General features: G+C 42.9%; 1 long non-coding RNA gene and 1 pseudogene across 1 annotated transcript; one reads left to right on the top strand and one right to left on the bottom strand.

Annotated features, from left to right (window-relative positions):
- Nucleotides 1-25,789, bottom strand: LOC133539557 (neurochondrin-like; annotated as a pseudogene).
- Nucleotides 469-12,401, top strand: LOC133539558 (uncharacterized). Its single transcript, XR_009803429.1, has 4 exons — nt 469-547; nt 10,276-10,428; nt 10,499-12,030; nt 12,103-12,401. It is a non-coding gene; the product is annotated as an uncharacterized LOC133539558 (long non-coding RNA).
- Nucleotide 25,790: the final 1 nt, after the last annotated feature.

The following is a 25,790-nucleotide window of genomic DNA, read 5'->3' as shown; positions in this document are numbered from 1 at the left end:
TTTAATGTTCCATAAGAAAATAATTCTTTATTAAAAGTTATATTATTAGACGTGCGTAATTAATATTTGGTACAACACGTAACGGATTGAGGGTTGAACATTTTCTGTCAAGGAGCTTATTTTACTACGACAGCCTTCTTCAGTTTCCTCATGCAGCTCAGAGCTCCTTTCTCACACCTCCTCAGGGCATCTCCAATGTCCTGTTTGCAGAGCGGGCACTGGTCCGCCACAGCACACAGAGCCTCCTCCACAGCGCGCCTGCGTGTGCAGGTCCGGCAGCGCGCTACACGACTCCAGCATGCCAGCGTGTTTCTCAGCCAACCTTCCTCTCGGACCAGCGCCTTGACCAAGGCTGAGCGCGCACGCAGCCCCCAGGGCCTGAATGCCCAACCTCAGAGCTCCGCGACCTCGTCCAGCTGTTCTCCCAGGCGGGGCTCACCTTGGCCTGGTCCTGGGCTGGGCTTGGAGTCCTAGCGCTGTGGAGGAAGCGGAGGGCAGTGGAGAAGAAGCGGCTTTGACCGGCTTCAGCTGAACAAGGAGAGAAAAGGTAGAATATTTAACATTGATTACTGCTCGTACTGCAAGTTGTTTTCATTCTCAGAGAAGATGCACAGCACAAGAACATGTCAATTCTAATAATTGTCAGCAGTGGGCAACTAATCCAATCTAAAAGAACCAGCACACATTCAATACATTTAAAAAAAATGCAAGAACAAATCTGATGAATAAGAAAACATGTGGATCAGTCACAGGCTCTGTGTGGGGCGCATAGCTCGGTTGGTAGAGTGGCTGTGCCAGCAACCTGAGGGTTGCAGGTTCGATTCCCGCATCCGCCATCCTAGTCACTGCCGTTGTGTCCTTGGGCAAGACACTTTACCCACCTGCTCCCAGTGCACCCACACTGCTTTAAATGTAACTTAGATATTGGGTTTCACTATGTAAAGTGCTTTGAGTCACTAGAGAAAAGCGCTATATAATTATAATTCACTTCACTTCACATTAAATGCCATATTTGGCTAACATTCAGAGGTCACATGTTTACCTTTGTAAACATTGTGACCTGAAACAGACATTTGAAGTCTTCCTTACAGTATGTGACAGATTGTTCAATTTGAAAAATTAGCAGCCTGAAATGTAGACAGTTTTTCTTTAAAATTGCAATTTATCCATTTTCTACCACTTATTCCCTTTGGGGTCGCTGGTGCCTATCTCAGCTACAATCAGGCGGAAGGCGGTGTACACAAAGGACAAGTCGCCACCTCATCGCAGGGCCAACACACATCGACAGACAACATTCACACACTAGGGACCATTTAGTGTATATCAATGTTTATTTTAATACAAAAAAGTATACACAAATACTTAAATACCTCTTTCAGCCCTATTGACATCCATTAAAACTGTTATTTTTAAACTTGGCTTTACAATATTTTTTCCACAAGAAACGAATGATTTAATTCTTGTCGTTATATAAACAAAATATTGTTTTGGGTTAATTGCACGCCTTAACCACGAGATGGCGACACAGGACCAAGATGCATAATTCTCTCAGAGCTTTGATTAATTATTAGTTAAGCTGCTGAAATGCAGTGACAATAATGTTGGGCAGTTTGGATATATTTAAAAGGCTTGTGTGAAGGTGGAAAACACATCTTGTGTGTCCATTTGTGTCAGTGAAGTTGCTCATTGACACAACTACACTACTCTGCATGACGCACCAACACGATTCATATTAAGGCTCAAACTCAAGTTTCATTTCACCTAATCACCCATATTATTATTGCCGTTTTCTTTGTGTGCAAATATGAATATATTGTGTGCATTTGTGCAGAAATGCGTGCAACCATATGTGTTGACCTCGGGCAGGGGTCGGCAAACCTTTACCACTCAAAGAGCCATTTTGACCCGTTTAAGAAAATAAAGAAAACAATGGGAGCCACAAAACTCTTGAAATTCAAAATGAAAGAACACAGTGTACAAAGTTTTTTTTTGCTTTGTGCTATGTATAAACCAGGGGTCTCAGACACGCGGCCCGCACCTTATATGAAAATGTAATATTAGTGCGGCCCGCAAGTTTTAATTGAATGCCGCTTGACAACATCACAATTGTCAACCATCCCAATTTATCCGGGAGACTCCCAAAATTCAGGGCGACTGTTCTCTCGAATGTCTGATGATTTTCACCCAAACGACAATATTAAGGGCATTCTGTGATGACATGGCGCTTAACACCCTCTACAACCGTAACAAACAGATTGTCAGTCCATTTACATATTGTATGTAGCTTCTGCACACATGTATGTGACTGCAAGGCATACTTGGTCAACAGCCATACAGGTCACACTGAGGGTGGCCGAATAGACAACTTTAACACTCTTACTAATATGCGCCACACTGTCAACCCACACCAAAAGAATGAAAAACACATTTCGGGAGAAAATCCACACCGTCACACAACATAAACGCAACATAACAAATACCTAGAATCCCATGCATCCCTAACTCTTCCGGGCTACATTATGTGCGTCGGTTGAGGTGGGCGGGGTTTGATGGTAGCAGGAGTGTATAATGTAGCCCGGAAGAGTTGAGGATGCATGGGATTCTGGGTATTTGTTCTGTTGTGTTTATGTTGTGTTACAGCGCGGATGTTCTCCCGAAATGTGTTTGTCATTCTGGTTTGGTGTGAATTCACAGTGTGGCGCATATTAGTGAGAGTGGTAAAGTTGTTTATATCACAACCCTCAGTGTAACCTGTATGGCTTTTGACTAGGTATGCCTTGCAGTCACTGACGTGGTATAACAGCAGCCGCTCACTACACATAAGCAGCCGGCACGCAGATAGCATGGTATAAATGCGGACGCGACGACATGTTCCAGAGGACGTTAAAGGCGTTGTAATCACGTAACGCCGTCTATATTGATGTCCCTGTGAAAATCAAAGAATATTAGCCCCGGGAGAGGCACTGAAATCAGGAAACCTCCCGGGAAAAATCGGGGACATCGGCAAGTATGCAGCTGAGCCACATCAGAGTGATCAAAGAGCATTCAATCGATCGCAACTGGACTATTATAACATTCATTGACACGTATGTGTTGACATATAAGCCATAAAACATAAAAATAAACTTTGTATCAGCAGATAGATCTAAAATTGTTCAGGATTTCAATCACTGAAAGTAATAAATGTAAGCGTTTAATGCTGACTTAGGAAAGTTATGAGCAAGACGTTGTTGGGTCTCTACAGTAAGTGTGTATAGTCAATATGAAGCTTGTGCAAAGTTACTCACACACACACACACACACACACACACACACACACACACACACACACACGGCTGACCAGGAAATATATAAAAATAATACATATTAGGTTCTTAATAGTATTTTCATTCAGGGTGTGTGTGGGGAAAAATGTACAACAGAAAATCCGGAGCTACTGCCTGAACCTACCCAAGAGGATGGCAATCACACACAGTGTGTATGTATGTAAATAAAAGTCTTAGTTAAAGGGGAACTGCACCTTTTTTGGCTTACCATTCACATTTCTTATGAAAAGACATGAAGGATGTTTTTTGTAATGCATTCCAACTATTAAATGAATGCCTGCTTACAATGGAGACCTTAAAAAACATCCAACCACCCCCATGAAGGTTTCCTATACATGATGTAAGTATATATGTGATGTACTAACGGGTACATTTATAATAACATTTAATATTTGGATCATTTTAAGCACAACGTCTGCTCTCACTGGGATGCCGACTGCTTGGCTCTTCGTATATTCCCATTTAGATGACGAATGACTCATCATACTCGCAAAGAAAAAGGGGGGTAGAACCAAGTGTCTTTTTGTGTCCTTCTCACCATTTCCAAGTCTAAGTGTACCAACTTGTCGGAATACGTCCTCGTTCTTCTACTATCCAGGTGAGAGGCATGATTTATGATCTATTTTAAAGCCGCCGCTATACTTTGTCTGCGTTAGTGCTTATAACAACAATATCACTTAGGGCTGGGCGATATGGCCTTATATTAATATCTCGATATTTTTTGGCCATGTCACGATATATCACGATATTTTGCCTTAGCCTTGAATGAACACTTGATGCATATAATCACAGCAGTATGATGATTCTGTGTCTATATCAAAACATTATTCTTCATACTGCATTAATATATGCTACTTTTAAACTTTCATGCAGAGAGGGAAATCCCAACTAAGTCAATTTAGCAAAACTGTATTAATTACACAGTTAATAAGCAGTGGCACAAACATTCATGTCATTTCAAAACAAAGTGCAAGATTGTCAGAGACATTTTAAAACAAGCTATTAGTACACTTTTGTGCATGATGTCACTAAGATGACATATCAAAACAACACTGAATTAAAGTGCACTTTTTGTACAGAACGCCACTACAATAGTTTAAAACATATAAAGTACAGTTTTGTGCATGATGTCACACAAGATATTTCAAAAACTGTCAAATAAAAATTAACTGCATTATAGGAAATCAAATAGTGTATGTCCTTTGTTCTGTGGTAGATTTCTGCGGACGTTATCTCCTTCTGTTGTTGACTTTTTTTCGTACGGTGTTGATCTGGAAATGGTTGCTTGGGCCTTTTGTGGGTGTGGCACCGAACGGAGATATTGAAATACAGTTTCAAGCACTCTTCATTTTCTACCGGGTGACTTTTGAAATGATGCCACAAATTAGCAGTGCTGCTACTTTTTGTAGCAATGCTTTTGCTGCATAATTGTTGAACATATTTCTGCTTGAAGCCAAACTACCGCCAGATTTATGCACCACGTGCTGTTTTTCTTGCGAATTAATTCTTCCTCCATTTGTTACCAGATTAACACCTTCTCTCTCTCTCTCTCTTGTATTACCACTTGCAACCCACCGTTGCCATTTAGCTACCTCTCTGCTCAGGGAGGGCGCGTGACGTATGTAAGAAGGTGCGCTTGTTTAAGTCTTTGTGAGAAGGAGACACAAGGAGTGGGAAGAGCCTGTGGTGTAATGCCCGCAGCTAAAAGCAACTGTGTGAGAACATTTACTCGAATATCTATCACGATATACTCATTTTCTTTACCGCACGGAGACAAACCAGCGATATTATTGAGTATATCGATATCGCCCAGCCCCAATATCACTAATACTTCATTAGTACTCAATTCACGAAATGTAGATAGAGTATTGTTATTATCGGATTTTATGGACGGAATAGAAGACCTCCCATTGACTTTTATTTACGAATTACAATGTATCAAAAAATATATACATCTGTCATCATGTCTTTCATAATGATTGTGAACAATAGGCAAAATTCACCAAAAAAGTGCAGTTCCCTTGAAGATTAGACTTCTGACTAAAATTGAATTTCCCCCAGGGATCAATAAAGTACATTCTATTCTATTATTTTACCTGTCTCAGTTGATTTCAGCCTGCCAATCATCAAACCCAAAGTGCAGTAATTGGCTGCGAGGACAAGGAGGCTTGGTTTATGCACCAAAACAGGAAGTGCTTCACTTAAGTGCTTTTCCAGAGTTCTGAAATGTTGGTCTTTCCTGGAAAACGAAACAAGAGACACTATAAAACTGCCAGGCAAGCAGCATTATGTTACTTTGGTGAAAAACGGCTACCTGACTCTTTCAGGCTCAGTGACGGAAAAATTAAGGAGGGTCGAGCAGGCCGTCTCCATGCTGGGGTCCCTCACTGCGTTTTTCCCCTTTAAGGAAGTGAAGCCGTGCGACAGGTAGTTGGCTAACAGGGCTGGCGTGTCGAGGGTGAGCAGCACCTTTCGGGGACCTTCCTCCGCAGACAGGTGACACAGAGCTGGCAGGAGGTACCTGGAGAGGTTTCTTCTGTTAGAAATGTCAAAACTAAACAAGCTCAGTCTTTTCATACCTTAGCGCCTCTTTGCCCGTCCACGCCCCACTCGCACCAGCGACCGTCATTTCATCCATCCAGTCGGCGAGGCCCCGCTCGGAGCTCTCCACCAGCAGGTGGCTCCGCGAGTAGCCGATGAGGACCGGCAGCAGCTTGGTCACTTCCTCCTTCAGACAGGAAGTCTCCTCAGCCAGCCATGAGCACAGGCAGCGGAATGTGGCGAAAATGAAAGGCTCGCCGTAGCAGCTCGGGTCCACCTTGAAAAACAGGAAAAGAGGGAGAAGAGATTAATAAGCTTCCTCATTCTAACTGAGCTCCAGTAGAAGTAGATTTATTACATACAGAGCTGCACCCAAAAATTATTTGGACAAGAAAGTAATGATGCTTCTTCTGTTTGACAATGCCAGAAATTAACAATAAAAGCTGGCAAGATTCTGTGAAAAAACAAAACATTTTGTAAAGTAATGTCAAATTGGGTTTATATTTATAGAGAAAGGGGTGTCTTGTTATGAAATCAAACAAAAATGGATTTGTTAACAAAAACAATAAACAAGAAAGATTTGCAAAAAATATTTGTTAAATAAATAAATAAATAAAAGAAAAAAAATATATGTACATATACATATTAGGGTTGGGCAACGATTAAAATTTTTAATCAAAGTTAATCGCACTATTTGTCCGATTAATCGCGATTAACTGCATTGTATACGCAAAGCCCAATAATGAATTCAAAAGTAGTGTGTAGTGCACCTTTATTGGAATATTCTCCCACATGAACTAAAGCGACAAAACATTTGTTGTGCAAACACAATTTAAATCAGTCCTTGTTAAACAGTAGCAGTTAAATAGCATATTTTATGAAAATCAACTCCAAAAATGTAAATACAAACATTTAAGCTTATTGCCACTGCCAGGGTATTTAAGTTATCCTGTTTGTTATGGAAAATAAATATAATCTACATACAAATCTCTGAGCCACAATCATAACATCTGAACAGGCAATTTCTGAGGTAACAGCAGGAACATTTTTTTTTATCAGGGTCTTATGTTTAAAAAACCTATATTATAGGTAGTGGGCTGTTTTAGGGAATTTTTGATCAAATTATCCGTAGTAGCAATATTAATAATGTTGTGTTTATTCTGCATAGTGCACTTAAAATAATTATGACCATATCTAGGAATTGATATGATGGGAATTTTCCGATTGTTTGCTTGGTGCTTTGATAAACTGAACGCATCATATACATGGTACTATATTGTGATGTTATGAGCCAGGGGGAAAAAGAACTACCCTACCCAGCATGCAACAGGAGTGAGGAGCATGTATAGGTTGTGTCGCCATGACGGCATCTTGTATGTTGTGATATGCACGCTCTGAAAGTAAACGTTAAGAAGTCAGCCAACACTCCTGGTCTGCATTATTCATAAATAGACAGACAACACATATACTCCGCTGCTTCACAGGCCGCTGGATGTAGCCGGCAAAGTATTCCCATGCTAGCTAGCCGGTCTAGCAAGCACGCCTCATTCAGTCCAAAACGGCCCGATCTATCCACATCCAGAATTGTCTGGCGGTCGTAAGTGATCCCGGAGTGACCACGCTGTAAGCCAGCCAGGACATTTGCAGAATTGTCCGGTATTTTTGCCAAATGTTCCATCTTTACCAAGAGCCCCTTGAAGACGAAGCTTATCCAGGCGAAGCCATCTTGTTGAGGAAAGGCGTTAAAATAAAAGCATGTAAACAACATACGCAAATGTGCGATAAAATAATTGTCGGCGTTAATAGATTGATGAGTTAACTCGTAATTAATGCATTAATTTGCCCACCCCTAATATATATATGTATGTATATAATGGATTAAAAAATAATAATTTAAAAAGAGAAAAGATTTACGAACCAAAAGCATTGTAAAACCAAAATAATGGCCGTAAAAAAAAAAAATCTGGAAACAAAAAATAATTAAAATAAAATATATTGTAAAACCAAAATAATGGAATTCAAATAAGAAAACACTTTAAATATAGAATATATATTTGATAAAATGCAAACTAATTGTTTTTTTAATTTTTATTAAAATACTCGTTTTGCTACATTTTTTTCTGTGAAATCCTTATTTTGGTTACTAAGTAACTTCACTCTTGTGGGTGGGGCCTTCGCTCAACAATATGTTAGACGCCTTTCTATTGGTCAGTCTCAAATGAAAGTGAGAGACAACTGTTACTTCCACCCTCACAAGTTTAGGGGGGTATTCTACCTCCTATGGCTCGTACTACAAATAAAGTTAAAGTTATCCGGGATCTGTTCTTTGCTTTACTAAGTCAATCATTGAAGATGTGGGACAATTTATACTACAAATATGGATAACTGGACTCCTGAAGACAGGATTTGAGTTTTGTCTCAAGCACGGGGCAACGAACGCAGTCCGAAATAATTATCTATTACATTAAATATGAAGAATATAAATATACGCCATAGGAAGTTGGAGTGATGGCTGTCAGAAAATGTGACATAGTAGCTTTTGCATAAAAGGTGCAATTCCAAGGCACCAGATGGCAGTGTATTAACTACTGAGCATTTTAGACAGAGACTACTTTAATGCATCATTTTACCACTTCACTATTACTTCTACAGAATCAAAACAGAATGTACTTGGATATGTGAAAATAAAAAACGTAATCATTGTAAGAGCACTTCAGTGTAAACATACAACCTCTGAAAGCTGGCTGAGATAAGACCAAAAAAACAAATTTTACTCATGAAAATCACAGAGGAAATTGAAAGGTTTTGTCTGATCTTTAGTAATCCTTGCGTTTAGTTATTCCAGTACTAATCCAATCTCCTCAAATGCCAATGAACAGTGATGTGATTTTTAGAGACAACTTGGTCAGTAGGTGGGACTTTTTTGGACTCTGCTCTCTTATTGGTCAGCGGGTGGTACTGTCATTAGTTATAATCTTGTTTCATACCAATTACTGTGGTGATACATCCTGCTAAAAGGTTGACCAGCTTCGCGGAATCGGACTTCATCATCAAATTAATCGTAAATAATCAGAAATCTTGCTAAGATTACACAGGGCCCTAATCTTGTGAGGACGGAATTAACCAATAAATCACACCCTTATTCTACTCTGACCAATAAAAAACTGTTTCAAAGAACATAATGTGGATTTGCAAACAAAAGAGTGGTTACATTTTTTTAAATAATTTTGTTTGAAAAAAATTCTAATCTATGATTTGTTTACAAATCTTTTTTTGTTTGCAAATCATTATGTTTGATTGCATTAAAACCCACACGTCTCATCATATATTAGGTTTCTGGTTGACTCGAACCCATATTGTCAAATTACTTTTTTGTTTCATTAGGCAATAGGATCCCAAATTTTGCGCATAGGACTTATTATTAGCTCTAGGACCTCAGGTAGTAAATTTCATGCCATCTCAAGTGTAAATGTGTGCCAAGTTAACTCCAAAGAAACACATTTTTTTGCATTTGTTAAAAAACTTTGCAAAATGCCACAAATTACATAAACTCAGAATGATATAAGACTAAGGTAAATATACACAATAGGATATTAATTATCGTCACTGTCCAATAAGAAACATGCATCTTAAAATGTACAATTAATCTGAACCAAAACTAAAATTGTTTGTATTGGACAACAAACGCTAATAAGCCATTTGTTGCTGATCCATTGCATCTATTCTTTAAGTAGTTAGCTAACTTTGCATTTCAACTCTGCAATTTTTACCATCATTTTCCCACACATTTACATATGATGAGATGGCATATTTTTGGATGCCTTATTTAGCGATGAAATATTACAAACCGCACTTTCTAACTAGCAAACTACACATTGACAATAACATTGTTTGATTAATTCCATCCTAATCAAACCTGGGCATCATCATCTTAGTAAAGGCTGAATGCAGTCTTGCATTAGTTTATAAAGCATTTTAAGCAAAATGTATTGCTACGTTATGCTTTGTATATTTATGGCTGAGGATTTGACATTAGTCGCATCATTTTAGTCTTGACCTCGGTATGTCTGATAAGATTATCGCAAATTTTCAAGATGTAACTTTTTGATCAAATTTGAATAATAGGATATCGAGACTGATTTGGTGGATTTAAAGATTCCTTTACAAATGTCAACCTTTTGATGGATTCGTATGACGTCTTAAATGGGTATTGGGTTGGTAGATTGTGAAATTAATTCTATTGTACAGTATATTGTGTATTATATGATAAACTACGCTTTTAGGGATAACTTTTTTGCAGAACGGACTCTGATATTAGCAAAGGAAACAGTAATGTAACATAAAATTATGTCTGTAAATAAATAAATAGATACAAAAATAAATAGACTTTTCCTCTTACCTGCTGCAGGTGGTACATTAAAGCAGAGAAGGCCTCCTCCAACACGCCAAGGACCTGCCTGCTCTGCTGGAGACTGAGGCTGGCGACGCTGCCCTGAGCCGGTGCAGTCGCGGCCGTGACCGCCGGGCTGCAAGCCTGCTCTATGGCGGCCTCCATGATCCGGTAACAACCTGCAGAATGACAGAATGTGTTGAAGAACGTGCACAATAGCTGTTTTTATTTATTTCTACAGTCAGGCGCGCTCCAGAAGAGCGCACAAGTTTTGCAGTGATCACTTTATTATAAGTTTGTTTGATATACTTTGAAAGTTTAGTATTTCCCATTTAATTATTATTTTGATTGTTTTATTTTGTCTTGTAATGGAGTACTTAAAACACATTTTTGCTCCAACTGTTAGGTAAAGCACTCACTCAAGTCTAAATAAAAGAAAGCAAATGTGAGCAAAACCTAAAAGAAATAAGCTTTTACCAAAGGCAGCAATAAAATGAAGCTTTTAGCTCATACACAATGTTGACATCTGTAGTTATATTTTGATAAAGACGGAAAAAAACACGCACTCGTATACAGCGCATGCAACAACAACAACAACAGACATGGCTGTGGACGTGAAGTTAAATCATGAAATGAAACCTAACCCGAGCAAAAACAAATATTAATCCAGGAGAATCTTGATACCGATTTCCTTGACCCAGCCAAACACAAAAGTTGTAGACCTCCGTGCTTTTCCAAGTTTTCATTTGTTTTCTGTATGTAGAATGATGTCTGGCACACCAATTCCACGTCTGGAAATGCGACCAACAGATAATCCTTCAGATCACTCGCCAAATCTTTTTTTGATAACGTATATGAATCTGATTTTTTGCTCGGATCTGATTTTACTGGGGAAGATCTAGGCCCCTTCTGTACTCCGATAGTTTGCTGCACTGTAGCCATGTTGATTTGGTGACCCACCACTTCACTTACTTCCGTTCAAAGGTCACTTGACTGAATACAACCTATATTTCTTTCAATTTGAATTAAATTAGATTTTCAGTTTACAACTTTAAGTCAAAAATATAGAATTGATCTTTTAAACCAAGACCAGGGGCTTCTTCACAATTGTAGCAACGAGCGAACGTCTCAGCGAGGATTGAAAGTCAAGTAAGATACCATTCAAACTACCTGTCAGTGTGTCCTGCTGCTCTTGGCTCAGATCGCTGCCAGGGGGTTCCTCCAAACCCATCCTGACCTCCACGCACGCCCGATTCACCAGGAGGCAGCAGAACTTTGGTGGTCCAGCCAGCTCCCATCCGTACAAATCAAGCAGACATGCGCTGAGGACTAAAACTGGCCCGATCTGTCTGGGTGTCATCTTAGCCTGCATCATGGGTTGCAGTTCCCCCCACACTCGGCTCACAAATTCCCTCAGCGTCTCCCTTTCGACTGTTACTCCTACCGGGGGGAGGAACTGGACCAACTGGGAGCACATGCCCAGCCTGGTCTGTCCCGTGGCTGTGCAGAAGTCTTCGGACATTGTCACTAGCAGACTCAACAGTTCAGAGGAGTGTTTGCTCCACGCTTTCTCTTTGGTTTTACCGGAGAGGAGGCAACCCAGCAAGGGAATGCCCATCTTCTGGCTGAAGGTCTGGTTCTGTTCCACGGCCTGGCAGAGAGCGGGAACGGCGCCCCGGCTCAACAGCTGGTCGGGACCTCTGGGTAAGGCGTGTACAGCTGTCAGCACCTGGTAGCAGTCGGAAGCCATGGCTTCATCAAGCTTTGCTGGAGGTGAGGTTACTTTAGGTGCCTCGTTTGCTGCATCATCATCATCATCATTACCCTTTTTTGCTTCATCGCCAGGATGATTCTCAGGACCCTTCTCCCTCTGCTCACGGCTCGTTGGACCACGTGCGAGGATTTCCAGCAGTAACGGGACTGTAGCGAGCAGCTGAGGCTGAGAGGCCATCTCCGGATCGGTGCTCAGGGCAGACAACAGAGCCGTACCCAAAGACAGGAGCTCATGGACGGGCAAGCTGGGTTCCCCGCTGCCCTTCACTGCGGTCACCAGCAGCCGAGCGGGAAGGTTAAGACCCACCGCCTCAAATATGCGCCGCAAGGTGGGTTTGTCCAGTTGACAGGCTGGGCACAAACGTGTGATCTGGGGGTAGAGAACACATAAGAATCCTTACATTGAGGTAAACAAAGATAGTGTTCAAACCCGCCGATCTTGAAGAAACTTTACAGAGACCTAATACATCATGTACACTACGGTTGTACAATATAAACAAGAACATTTGTCCATCCTTAATACAAACACATAATACTTTGAATAAGGATTAATTGTCGGAGCTGCTGGCTGAGTGTTTAACATGTATTAATTTTTTTCCAAACCTTACACTCCACCTACGCACAGATTGCTGTTAATTATACTGCTATGACGTCTTGATCTTTCCTGCTCTTTGTTGGGGTTGAGCGCTCTCGTTGACTATTGAGCTGGTTAGCCTTCTTCATCCAAAATCGGGGAAAGCGTTAGAAGGCAAATGCCCCCGAAACAAGTCGGCAGGTAATATGGTAAAAAGGAAGGTAAATCACAGCATTTTAATGCTGTGACTAAGACCTTGTTTTTATTTATGCCTTGTACTATTTTTTTATATTCCATATTTAATTTAAAAAACTATTTTACTGTTTGGTTCATTTAGCTGTGTATAAATAGCCTTGTTTGTATGTATTGTATTTTTTCCCCCCACAGCACTATGGGGCAGTAGTGGCGGTTTCTAAAATGGAGCTACATAAATAATTCAACCTTGACCTAGAGCTAGCTGGCATAGTGTAATCCAGGATTTAGAGACTGCACTCGAAACTGAAACAATACAACTGGCAGAGCAGTGATGTGTACAATAGTCTGACAAACATACATGTTGGCAGGTCTGATATCATACATTTATGGGTCAGGTGAAAATACTTACTCTAAATAATAGCTTCATATTAAAATCCTGCCAGTACAACAGATAGTAACATTTTTTTTTGTATAGCATGATACAGTGGTCCCTTGTTTTTCATTTGTAGTGCATTTCAAAAAGTAGCAATAACGACTATACATTCATCTTCTTAAGTAAAGCAATGAATATTCTCCAGACACCCAAAAATATGACCATTAAATATTGTTGTGTATTTTCAAACGTGTAATTTTACTTGTAGATGCACAATAAAAGGACTACATATGGAAATTAGCATGGTGCTAAATCTGGTGCAGCCATCTTCTTAATCTAACTCCACATTGTCCTTCAAATAAACAAATGCAAAAAAACCCACTTAATTAGGGATGGGTACCTTTCACATTTGAACGAATACAGTACCAGTTCCCAGCCCCTGGGAATCGATATTGGCACACAACTTCAACAAACATGCATCTTAGTAGTAGGTTTTATTACCAAATTTGGAGGTGTTGAAATGAACGTAAAAGAGCTAATGCTTATTGGTAGCATGTCTAATTTAAATCTAAATTAGTATTAAGCTAATGCATTTTGGAAAAGCGAGTCTTATTTTACGTTTGAGTGTTTTCTACCATACTAGACATACTTGCTCTGTTGGCATTGAAAATTGCAACTTTACCAAGAGGCATTGTAGCGGAGTCCACGCAAAGTGCTGCTTGAGTGATTGTTTTCTTGCCAAGTGTTTGCAACCGGAAGTATCGTATCGAAATACGGCACCGTTTGATTTGACAAATGTATCAAATTTGGTACCCGTACCTAGTTTTAAGAGAAGATAAATATAGGTTTTATATGCAGTGAAAAATTTATCATACATATAAATGCCACATTAAATGTATAAATTAACATTTAACATCACTTGGGCCTTTATTGAGGACTTGTTGGGGAAGAAAGGGCCATGCAGATGCCAACTATTGTACCGTATTTTTCCGACAATAAGGCACGCTTAAAATCCTTTTATTTTCTCAAACCTAGAGAGTGTGCCTTATAACCCGGTGCGCCTAATGTACGGAATAATTTTGGTTGTGCTTACCGACCTTGAAGCTATTTTATTTGGTACATAGTGAAATGATAAGTGTGACCAGGAGATGGCAGTCACACATAAGTGATATGTGTTGATTGTAATATGATGGCAGTCACACATAAGAGATATGTGTAGACTGCAATATGACTCAAGTAAACAACACCAAAATGGTATATGTTCCTTTGAAAACATAGAACATTACACACGGCACTCAAAAATATATCAAAATGTTTTAGTACGACTTTGGTAAGCAATGAAGCCGCACCGCTAGATGGATTATTCTGTGCTTCAAAATACGAGTATTATTATGGTGTGTGTGTATAAGGCAGTGGTTCTCAAACTTTTTTTGTCATCCCCCACTTTGGACAAGGGGGAGTTTTCAAGCCCCACCTGCCCCCATCGCCACAACAGAACGCTAATGCCACGCTTAACATTTTCAAATTTATTGAACATCAAGTAACATTCAAGTCAGGGTTTCCCATACATTCATTTATTTGTGGCGGCTCGCCATGAAAGAATTACGGCCGCCACAAATAAAAAATAAAAAAAAAATTCGGCTTTTGACTCGCTCGACCGCTCATAAAAGCAGTGGGACTGTCTGTGAATGGAGCTTGTAGTTATATATTATATTAATATGTAAATAAATATGTACATAAAGTGTTGTAATTATATTCCAACTCCGCGTTCTTCTTGGTCATTGCCGCCGCAAGAATATAATAATAAAAAAATGTTTTTATGTGAAATTCCCTCCCGTTCCTCGCGCCCCACCTGTCATGTCTCAATTCCCCACAGGTGGGGCCCGCCCCACACTTTGAAAAACGCTGGTATAAGGTAAGACATTATCTGGTGTTTTGTTTCGCAATATTATGCAAAAGCAACTTTTCTTACCTTGTAATCTGTATGTGGGATCTGCATAAATCCTGAAAATTTGCGCGCATTCGCCTTTGTAGTCCGTGAGACACAGTTGTCTAAGCTTCTTCTTTTTATGTTCTTGTTATGGGACATTCATCCTACGCTGTTGCCATTTTTAATATAAAGTAGTGCAAAGTTCTTACTCATATTGGTCAGTTAACTCACCATGAAAGCGCTAAAATATACCGGTGTAGTGAGTTTACATTATTCACCCAAGGAACTTTAGTTATTAGAGTTCCAGTCCGACGGTTTTTTATAGGACACATTTCCGGACTTGTTGTTGCACTAGTGAGCCACAGCTGAGTAGATGCTGCTCTGTTATTGATTTAAGTAAAGTCTGAATGTCATTAAAACAGATAGTTCCATCTTTTGACACTTCTTCCACGCTACACCCCTATAACAAAGATGATGGTGAGAAGACACGGTCTTAGGTGAGCCACATAAATAAGACCGCCCACAAAACGGTGCACCCTGAAGCGACTGTCAGAAAGCGTCTTGAAGATGATCTATAAAACATAATCTAATATTTTGACCAAATAATCATCATTACATGTTATGTAGACCACAAGAAAGTGTTTGCCATCCATCCATTTTCTACCGCTTATTCCCTTTCGGGGTCGCGGGGGGCGCTGGCGCCTATCTCAGCTACAATCGGGCAAAAGGCAGGGTACACCCTGGACAAGTCGCCACCTTATCGCAGGGCCAACACAGATAGACAGACAACATTCACACTCACATTCACACACTAGGGCCAATTTAGTGTTGCCAATCAACCTATCCCCAGGTGCATGTCTTTGGAGGTGGGAGGAAGCCGGAGTACCCGGAGGGAACCCACGCATTCACGGGGAGAACATGCAAACTCCACACAGAAATATCCCGAGCCTGGATTTGAACCCAGGACTGCAGGTGTTACAGGATGATTGTATGGACATGCGGCGCCACCCTGTGGCAGCCACGGTGCCCGCACCTATAACTTGTCACTGTGTCACGTGTGTTCCTCTCCGTTGTACTTCCTACATGCAGCCTGAATACACGGTACTGACACACAGCAGGACTCTTGTCGTCTTTATACTACAACACGCACTACAACATGGTGTCAGAAGTCCAAGCAGGACCCGATTATGCCCCACATTCTGTCTGTTGTTGAGACAGTGTGCATTTATCTGTCTTGGTGAGTTTTAGCAGTTTCAGTTAGCCTGTTAGCTTTAGCACCGCGTTGGTATAATGGCATCCAACATCCCGCCTCCGGAGCCCATGAAGATGGCTGGAGACACTCACGGCAACTGGAAAAACTTCCGAGCAGAGTTTGAGGATTATCTGCTGGCAACGGGGCTCAACGAGAAGGAGAAGCCCGTCCAAGCAGCGGTGCTGAGACGGCTAATGGGAAACGACTGCCTCCATGTTTACAAATACAACCTGGGACTCACTGTCGACCAACAGAAAGATGCCGATGCTATTCTGGAGGCACTGGAGGGATACTTTACCCCCGCGAAGAACGTCACATTCGAGAGGTACGTTTTTGGAAACTTAAAGCAAGAGGAAGGAGAATCCATAGATGCTTTTGTTACAAGGCTGCGAGAAAAGGCTGCCTCTTGTGAATATGGAGCTATAAAAGATGAACTCATAAAGGACAAGCTTGTCCTTGGCATTGCTGATGAGGGCGCCAGACGTCGTTTGCTAAGAGAAAATGATCTCAAATTGGATCAAGCAATCATGATCTGCCGTACAGCTGAGGTCATGGACAATAAATTAAAGACAATGTCACTGGGCAACTCTGGGCCTGGAGAGAGCATCAATGCCGCGCAGGGGGGACAAAGATATGGACGCAGGTCTGCCGGTAGGTCATCTGAGCCCACCAACACCAGTGCACAGCTCCAGAGAATGAGAGACACAGTGGAATGCAAGTACTGTGGTACAAGACACGCACGTGGGCGAGACCAGTGCCCTGCATTTGGTAAATCCTGCCGCTTTTGTGGCACTGCCAACCATTTCGCCAAAGTATGCATGAAGAGGGGTCAGCACGCACGCCAGTTGAATGCTGTGGATGACCCGTCAACAGGGGAACAGGAGGACAGTGATGAAAGGGATGTGTACACAGCAGAGAGCGTGGGAGCGGTGAACACGCAAGGGAAAAAGTGGTTTGTCAAACTGCCACTGCAACAGGGGGTCCAGAGGTGCCAGCTCGACTCGGGAGCAACCTGCAATGTGATTAGCATGAAGGACAAGATGAGACTGGCGCCCAGAACGCCTCTTCAGAAGAGTCACACCAGATTGAAGCTGTACAACAGTGAGTGGATGAACTCGCTGGGGTTATACAGCACACAGTGTGTCATTAGGGGCAGAACACACAAGCTGGACTTTGAGGTTGTGCATACAGGCCAAAGGCCCTTGCTTTCGGGGGAGACATGTGAGAGGCTAGGCCTGATACGATTCACCATTCCTGAGGAGCTAAATAAAGTGGAACACTGCAGGATGGGAGACCTGACCAAAGAGCGTCTCATCAACACATACCACGACGTGTTCACCAGCCCAGTCGAGTCCCTGCCTGGTGATGTTCACTTTGAGCTGGACAGCAGTGTGGTGCCGGTGCAGTGTGCCCCCAGGAATGTTCCAGTGGCCCTCAAGGCAGCTGTTAAAGCACAGCTCGATCAATATGAAAAGGATGGACATTTAACCACAGTCACACGGCACACAGACTGGATTAGCAATCTGGTCATAGTGAAAAAAACGGAAAAATTGAGACTATGCATTGACCCAAAGCCACTCAACCGAGCCCTGAAACGGTCCCACTACCTCATGCCCACTTTAGATGATGTGTTGTACAAGCTGCCAAAGGCGCGTATATTCACGCTGGTGGATGCGCGTGATGCATTCCTGCAGTGCCGACTGGATGAGGAGAGCAGCCTGATGACAACGTTCTGGACACCATGGGGCAGAAAACGGTGGCTGAAGCTCCCCTTTGGTGTGTCAGTTGCTCCGGAACTGTACCAGAGAAAGCAACATGAGCTCCTAGCTGGATTAACTGGGATTGAGCCCATAGCCGATGACATCCTCATAGTTGGCTGCGGGGATACGGACGAGGAGGCCAACCGCGACCATGACACAAACCTCATTTCCCTAATGGACAGATGCAGAGAAGTTAAGCTCAGGCTGAGCCTGAAAAAGTTGCAGTTCCGAGTGAAGGAGGTCCGCTTCCACGGCCACATACTGTCTGCCGAGGGCCTCAAGGCTGACCCTGAGAAGATCAGGGCGGTTCTGGACATGCCAAACCCCACAGATGCTAAAGGGGTCCAGCGGTGTGTTGGCTTTGTGAACTATCTTTCCAGATTCATGCCCCGCCTGTCAGAGGTATGTGAACCATTGAGGAGGCTGCTAGACAAAGACGTGGCGTGGCACTGGCTGCCAAAACATGATGCTGCCATGAAGGAAATGAAGACACTGGTCACAGCAGTACCGGTCTTGCGCTATTATGACGCCATCAAGCCAGTCACCATACAGAGCGACTCCAGTCAGACAGGCCTGGGCTGCTGTCTGCTACAGGAAGGGCAGCCTGTCACTTTTGCTTCCCGCGCCCTGACCCAGACGGAACAAAACTATGCACAGATAGAAAAGGAGTGCCTGAGCATCGTGTTCGCCTGTCAACGCTTCCACTACTACCTATATGGACGGGGTGATGTGACAGCAGAGACCGACCACCGGCCTTTAGTGTCCATCTTCAGTAAGCCCCTCCTCAGCGCGCCCAAGCGCCTACAGAGCATGCTCCTGACACTTCAGAATTACTGCCTTACGGTGGTGTACAAGCCAGGCCCTGAAATGTACATAAGTGACACGCTTAGTAGAGCCACCACCCCGCCACGGAAGACAGACACACTGTACCGACGAGAAATGGTCTGCAGCATGCAACAGGAGCAGTGTGACGCAGCGGCCATTCAGCAGGCAGACTACCTCAATGTCAGCAGCCAACGCCTGGCACAGATCCGAGCACACACAGAGGAGGATGTGTGTCTCCAAACGCTCAAGGCAGTCGTACTGCGGGGATGGCCAGAACACAAAGAGGAAGCCCCCGTACTCATCAGGGACTACTGGGCCATCAGAGATGAAATAAGCGCACAGGATGGCGTGCTTTTCAGGAGCCAGCGTGTCATCATTCCGAAAGCCATACGTCCGGAAATGCTGAGGAGGATCCACTACAACCATGTGGGTGGTGAAGCATGTTACAGACATGCTCGCGATACATTGTACTGGCCCGGCATGCAAGGGGAAGTCAAAGACTATGTACAGCAGTGTTCTGTATGTAACGAGTATGCGCACGAACAACAAAAAGAGACTATGATGTCACACCCGCTCCCCACACGTCCATGGCAGCTGGTAAGCATGGATTTGTACAGCTATGCAGCACAGAACTTTTTGCTTGTAGTGGACCACTACTCCGACTTCTGGGAGATAGACCTGCTCCCTGACTTGTCGGCCGACACCACAATCCGACGAATCAAGGCACAGTTTGCACGTTATGGCGTCCCGGACAGAGCCATCACAGATGGGGGAAGCCAGTTTGCCTGCAGTGAATTCCGGGCATTTGCAAGGGAGTGGAGCTTCGAACATGTCATGTCCTCACCGCGGCACCCAAAAGCTAATGGCAAAGCAGAGTCTGCAGTAAAGATTGTGAAAGGCTTGTGCAAAAAGGCGGACCGTGCCAAAGAGGACCCCTGGAAGGCCATTCTGCATTGGCGAAACACGCCCACTGAGGGCATACATTGTAGCCCAGCACAGCGTCTCATGTCACGAAGGCTGAGAACACTTCTTCCGGTGGCCGACCAGCTCCTTGCACCTCAGGTCATCACAGGGGTTTCCGACAAGCTGAGGGGGAAGCATCAGGCAGCGAAGTTAGTGTATGACAAATCGGCGAGGGATCTTCCGGAGCTGAACGTCGGCCAGCCTGTCAGAATGAAGCCACTCCCGGGGGACAGGACGGGCAGATGGAGGAGAGGGGTGTGCCTGCAGCAGTTGGGACTCCGGTCCTATCTGGTCGACATAGAGGGGACCACATATCGACGCAACAGAATTGACCTTAGACCGGCCGAGGCAATGCCTGAGCAACCGCTGGCTCGACCAGATATAACCCCAGAGCAGCCTGCGAGTGGCAGTGGCAACCGAGACAGTGTTGGCGGTGCTGGGGAGTCTCCAAGGTCTTCACCGGCCCCAAGGTCATCACCGTCTACTCCGCAGGCCAGAGACACACCGCGCCGTGTGCTTCAGGGCCAGACTTTCTCCCGGAGTGGGAGGCTGATTAGGCCTCCTGACAGACTTAACCTCTAGGTCACACATGGACTGTGACACACATATACACACACACACTCACACACTCGAATACACATACATGGACTGTTTGCACTTTCAAACACACATGGACTGTGGATTTTGCACAAAAAAAAAAAAAAAAAAAAAAAAAAAAAAAAAGAAAAAGTGATGTTCTGATGGAGTGTGATTTGATGACAGGTGTGCTCTTATCCTGCTACTATGTAATGTTACGTTCTGTTTTGCTATATACTTGATATCTGATATTGGATGTTAAACCGGGTGTCGCTATCTGAGGTTGAATAGTGTGTTGATGGTCTACAGTGGATTTACAGGCAGCATTGTTCCAGTGGGGATACTTTGCTAAAGGAAGGGAGATGTTACAGGATGATTGTATGGACATGCGGCGCCACCCTGTGGCAGCCACGGTGCCCGCACCTATAACTTGTCACTGTGTCACGTGTGTTCCTCTCCGTTGTACTTCCTACATGCAGCCTGAATACACGGTACTGACACACAGCAGGACTCTTGTCGTCTTTATACTACAACACGCACTACAACAGCAGGACCTTCGTATTGTGAGGCAGACGCACTAACCCCTCTTCCACCGTGAAGCCCAAGAAAGTGTTTTACATTTGGAAGAAAAAAAAAGGTTCATAGACCCCTTTAATGCGCCCCATTTGCCGGTGCGCCTTCTGTACGAAAATAGACCTGGCTAGACCCGCTCACCGACAGTGCGCCCTATAATCCAGTGTGCCCTATGTTCCGGAAAATATGGTACTTTGCTAGCACTTGCTTAAATTCAAGTGTTTGTCACATTTTGTGAAAGTGCTGTCACTTGCAACTAGGGTTGGTTATCGAGTATAGAGTATAGATTGGAACCGGGACTAACTTTCCGATTCTCCCGGAATCGTTCAAAAGTTTAAATTTCGATTCCTAGTTTCGATACCCAGTACGCCGACCGGAAAAAAAGAATAAGTTCGCCGACCCGGAAGAAAAAGCCGCTGAACACCAACGAAGAAGCGTCCACCGCCGGAAGTGTTAGCATAGCCGAGCGAGTCAGTCAAGCATGGATAGCGGGTGTCGACAGTCCAAAGTGTGGCTTAATTTTACTAAAAAAAATAATTTTAAATCGGCGAAATGTAACACGTGCGACAGGACTGTTTCGTCCTTAGGAGGGTGCACCTCGAACATGATGAAGCACCCCCGAGTTCATGGAGTACAAATAAATGCGTGTCCCGTCATCGACAGGAGACACTATCTGTCCAGAACACTCACGCATCCTGCCTGAGAAGGCGGATATGCTCCTTTTCCTAAACAACAACTGTCTCTGATGTCATACTCTACCTGCTGCTAATCAGGACTGGCTTTTGCAGGCTGTTTCTTATTTATTTGCTTTTCTGCACCAGGTTAGCTCATCAGTGGGAGCACGGTAACGTGTGTAAATGTGTTTTCATGAGGTTTCCTGCAGCATCTTACACTTGTGTGTGGAAATGTGTTTTCATGAGGTTTCCTGCAGCATCATACACTTGTGTGTGTAAATGTCTTTTCATGAGGTTTCCTGCAGCATCATACACTTGTGTGTGTAAATGTGTTTTCATGAGGTTTCCTGCAGCATCATACACTTGTGTGTGTAAATGTCTTTTCATGAGGTTTCCTGCAGCATCATACACTTGTGTGTGTAAATGTGTTTTCATGAGGTTTCCTGCAGCATCATACACTTGTGTGTGTAAATGTGTTTTTCATGAGGTTTCCTGCAGCATCATACACTTGTGTGTGTAAATGTGTTTTCATGAGGTTTCCTGCAGCATCATACACTTATGTGTAAATGTGTTTTCATGAGGTTTCCTGCAGCATCATACACTTGTGTGTGTAAATGTGTTTTCATGAGGTTTCCTGCAGCATCATACACTTATGTGTAAATGTGTTTTCATGAGGTTTCCTGCAGCATCATACACTTGTGTGTGTAAATGTGTTTTCATGAGGTTTCCTGCAGCATCATACACTTATGTGTAAATGTGTTTTCATGAGGTTTCCTGCAGCATCATACACTTGTGTGTGTAAATGTGTTTTCATGAGGTTTCCTGCAGCATCATACACTTGTGTGTGTAAATGTGTTTTCATGAGGTTTCCTGCAGCATCATACACTTGTGTGTGTAAATGTGTTTTCATGAGGTTTCCTGCAGCATCATACACTTGTGTGTGTAAATGTCTTTTCATGAGGTTTCCTGCAGCATCATACACTTGTGTGTGTAAATGTGTTTTCATGAGGTTTCCTGCAGCATCATACACTTGTGTGTGTAAATGTCTTTTCATGAGGTTTCCTGCAGCATCATACACTTGTGTGTGTAAATGTGTTTTCATGAGGTTTCCTGCAGCATCATACACTTGTGTGTGTAAATGTGTTTTTCATGAGGTTTCCTGCAGGATCATACACTTGTGTGTGTAAATGTGTTTTCATGAGGTTTCCTGCAGCATCATACACTTATGTGTAAATGTGTTTTCATGAGGTTTCCTGCAGCATCATACACTTGTGTGTGTAAATGTGTTTTCATGAGGTTTCCTGCAGCATCATACACTTATGTGTAAATGTGTTTTCATGAGGTTTCCTGCAGCATCATACACTTGTGTGTGTAAATGTGTTTTCATGAGGTTTCCTGCAGCATCATACACTTATGTGTAAATGTGTTTTCATGAGGTTTCCTGCAGCATCATACACTTGTGTGTGTAAATGTGTTTTCATGAGGTTTCCTGCAGCATCATACACTTGTGTGTGTAAATGTGTTTTCATGAGGTTTCCTGCAGCATCATACACTTGTGTGTGTAAATGTGTTTTCATGAGGTTTCCTGCAGCATCTTACACTTATGTGTGTAAATGTGTTTTCATGAGGTTTCCTGCAGCATCATACACTTATGTGTGTAAATGTCTTTTCATGAGGTTTCCTGCAGCATCATACACTTGTGTGTATATGTGTTTTCATGAGGTTTTCAAAAATAAAGCTCTGTTGATGAAAGTGTACCCCTGTGAAAATGTATTCATAATTCATAATATTTATATTCAAGTTCATAGATTTGATATTTATATTCTAGTTGAAAACAGCCCTGTGAGGAATTTATAGTAAAGTTCATAAAAAGTTAATAGAATTAAAATTGATGGAGAATGTCTGACTATTTCATTCAGAAAAACTGTAGGTTAGCTAGCTCATTTAAAATATCCTAAACTTTTTTTTTTTTTTAAAGAAAGAATCTGAATCCAGAATCGTCAGGAATCGGAATCGAAACAAAGAATTGGAATCGTTCAAATTCAAACGATGCCCAACCCTACTTGCAACTTAATTTGGCCCCAGCTTTGTGATGTTACTATTGATTAACAAATAACTACAGCGAGCACGTTTTAGAAGTAAGACAGGTTACAAACTCAGTTGGAATCATGCAGTGTATTAACTACAAGACCAATGCGTGGGATTCCTTACTTGATACCTGGAATGGACTAGATCAGGGGTCTCAAACTCAATTACCTGGGGTCCACTGGAAGCAGACTCTGGGTGTGGCTGTGCCGCAAGAAAAGATTTCTTAAAAAAACGTTGCACGTCGGGGTGCCCCTGTGCTCAACAAAGAAATATTGCATCTCCCACTTTTTCTAGAATTCTTTGCTAATCGCTAATCACTAACCCTTCTCTTCACAGCAGGCTTTGTTTGGGGTTGTGAAATATATTTGTATTTAGCCGACGCACAAATAATAATGGTGTTTCCACAATGTGCGTCGTTCCGCTTTTCCTCCCTACAGCAACACGGCGGTCGGCGGGTAATAGCCGGGAAAGTACCGGGATAGCGAGCGCAAAAAAGTGTTATCCGGCGTCATAAAGAAATATATGTAGTGTTCATCGTGTGAGGCAATGCAAATTAAACAATAAAAAAAAACAAAAACGGTTTGAATTGGTCCAGGTTATCGGGGAATGTTATTACTAACAGACAGGTGTCGGGGTGTGACCGCAGCCAGGAACTTAGCTAAACCCTCATCTCCGTGGCAACGTTTCTGTTGCTTTCACTCATTTGCCGCTTTTCCACTAACGCAAGGGTAGTTTGGAGCCAAATAACAAAAATGGTCTCTGTCTGGAGCAAACGACAGGAGGGGAAGGCTTGCTGTGGAGTTTACCGTTACGGTAGCACAATTAGCCCAGCGACTCTCTGTCGGAGTATCAGCGCTGGGGTCCAGTGCACCACAGTTTTGTATTGTCGTTCGGTCCTTCGGCGGAGTGCTTCGGAAGTTACCGGGGTCTCTCGTCTCCCTGGTCTGGACTGTTTACAGCAGCCAGAGGAGGGAGCGAGAGAGAGAGTGAGCAGGCGGGCGAGCGAGGGAAGAAGAGTGCGTGCGGGTCTAGTGGAAAAGCGGCAAAATGTTTCTCAGCATGCATCACGCAAGTGAAGTCAATGTTCGGCCTTTGAGTGCCACATAACACACCGTGATTGGTAGATTCCTTCAGCTCCACACACAACGCTGTCAAGCGCCATTCATATAAAATTTGCGGGCCGCACTAACGTTAAACTTTCATATTAAGATGGGGGCCATAGAATAACGTCTCGCGGGCCGCGTGTTTGAGACCCCTGGACTAGATTGTTGTATGAAATGAATCCTACAAAAAGTAAGGCTGTGCCTAATACAATGTATGGTTTGTTCATTATTTGGGACAATTACAACTTACAGCTGCGTATAATTTATTATTTTTTGTAATAAAGAGTGTAATCATAAGGGAAAAAATGGATGAGAGAGAGAGATATCCTCACCAATAGAAGTGCAGCCAACGTGTGGCTGTCATTTTTGGCGTGTGTAAGGGCATGGAGACATCTTTCCAACACCTCTCTTTTAGCCTCCGTCAAACCACCTCCCGCATCGTTTTCTGGGCCTCCCACACAGTCTTCTCCTCGCTGTTCCTCTCGTCCACGGAGCTGGCAGCTCACGTCAAGTGTAGCACAGTCAGCCATCGTGGCCTCAAGCTGTCATCAAGACACGCACCAAGAAATAGAAATGACTAAAGATTGAGTAATTAACTGTTAGTTAGCAACACGCTGCTAAGGACCAACAAGTATAACGCAATTGTACATGCTGTAGTTGACTATTTGGGTTACTCTGATAAATTATTAAGGATAAACGATTACAAATGTAACTTACTTGGCTGAAAGACCTTTTGCGCGTTTCTGTCCTGAGCTCTGACCGGACGCGGACCATCAAAATAAAAGCTCTCAGTCGCCAATTAAAAGGCACCAACAAAGTCAGCCGGCCAATGGGAGCGAGGATAGTTGGAGGGTGCCTGCGAGCGGACGCGGAC

Source organism: Nerophis ophidion, linkage group LG21, assembly GCF_033978795.1.
Source record: "Nerophis ophidion isolate RoL-2023_Sa linkage group LG21, RoL_Noph_v1.0, whole genome shotgun sequence".
NCBI classification, from domain to species: domain Eukaryota; kingdom Metazoa; phylum Chordata; class Actinopteri; order Syngnathiformes; family Syngnathidae; genus Nerophis; species Nerophis ophidion.
This window is presented reverse-complemented; position numbering and strand designations above follow the sequence as displayed.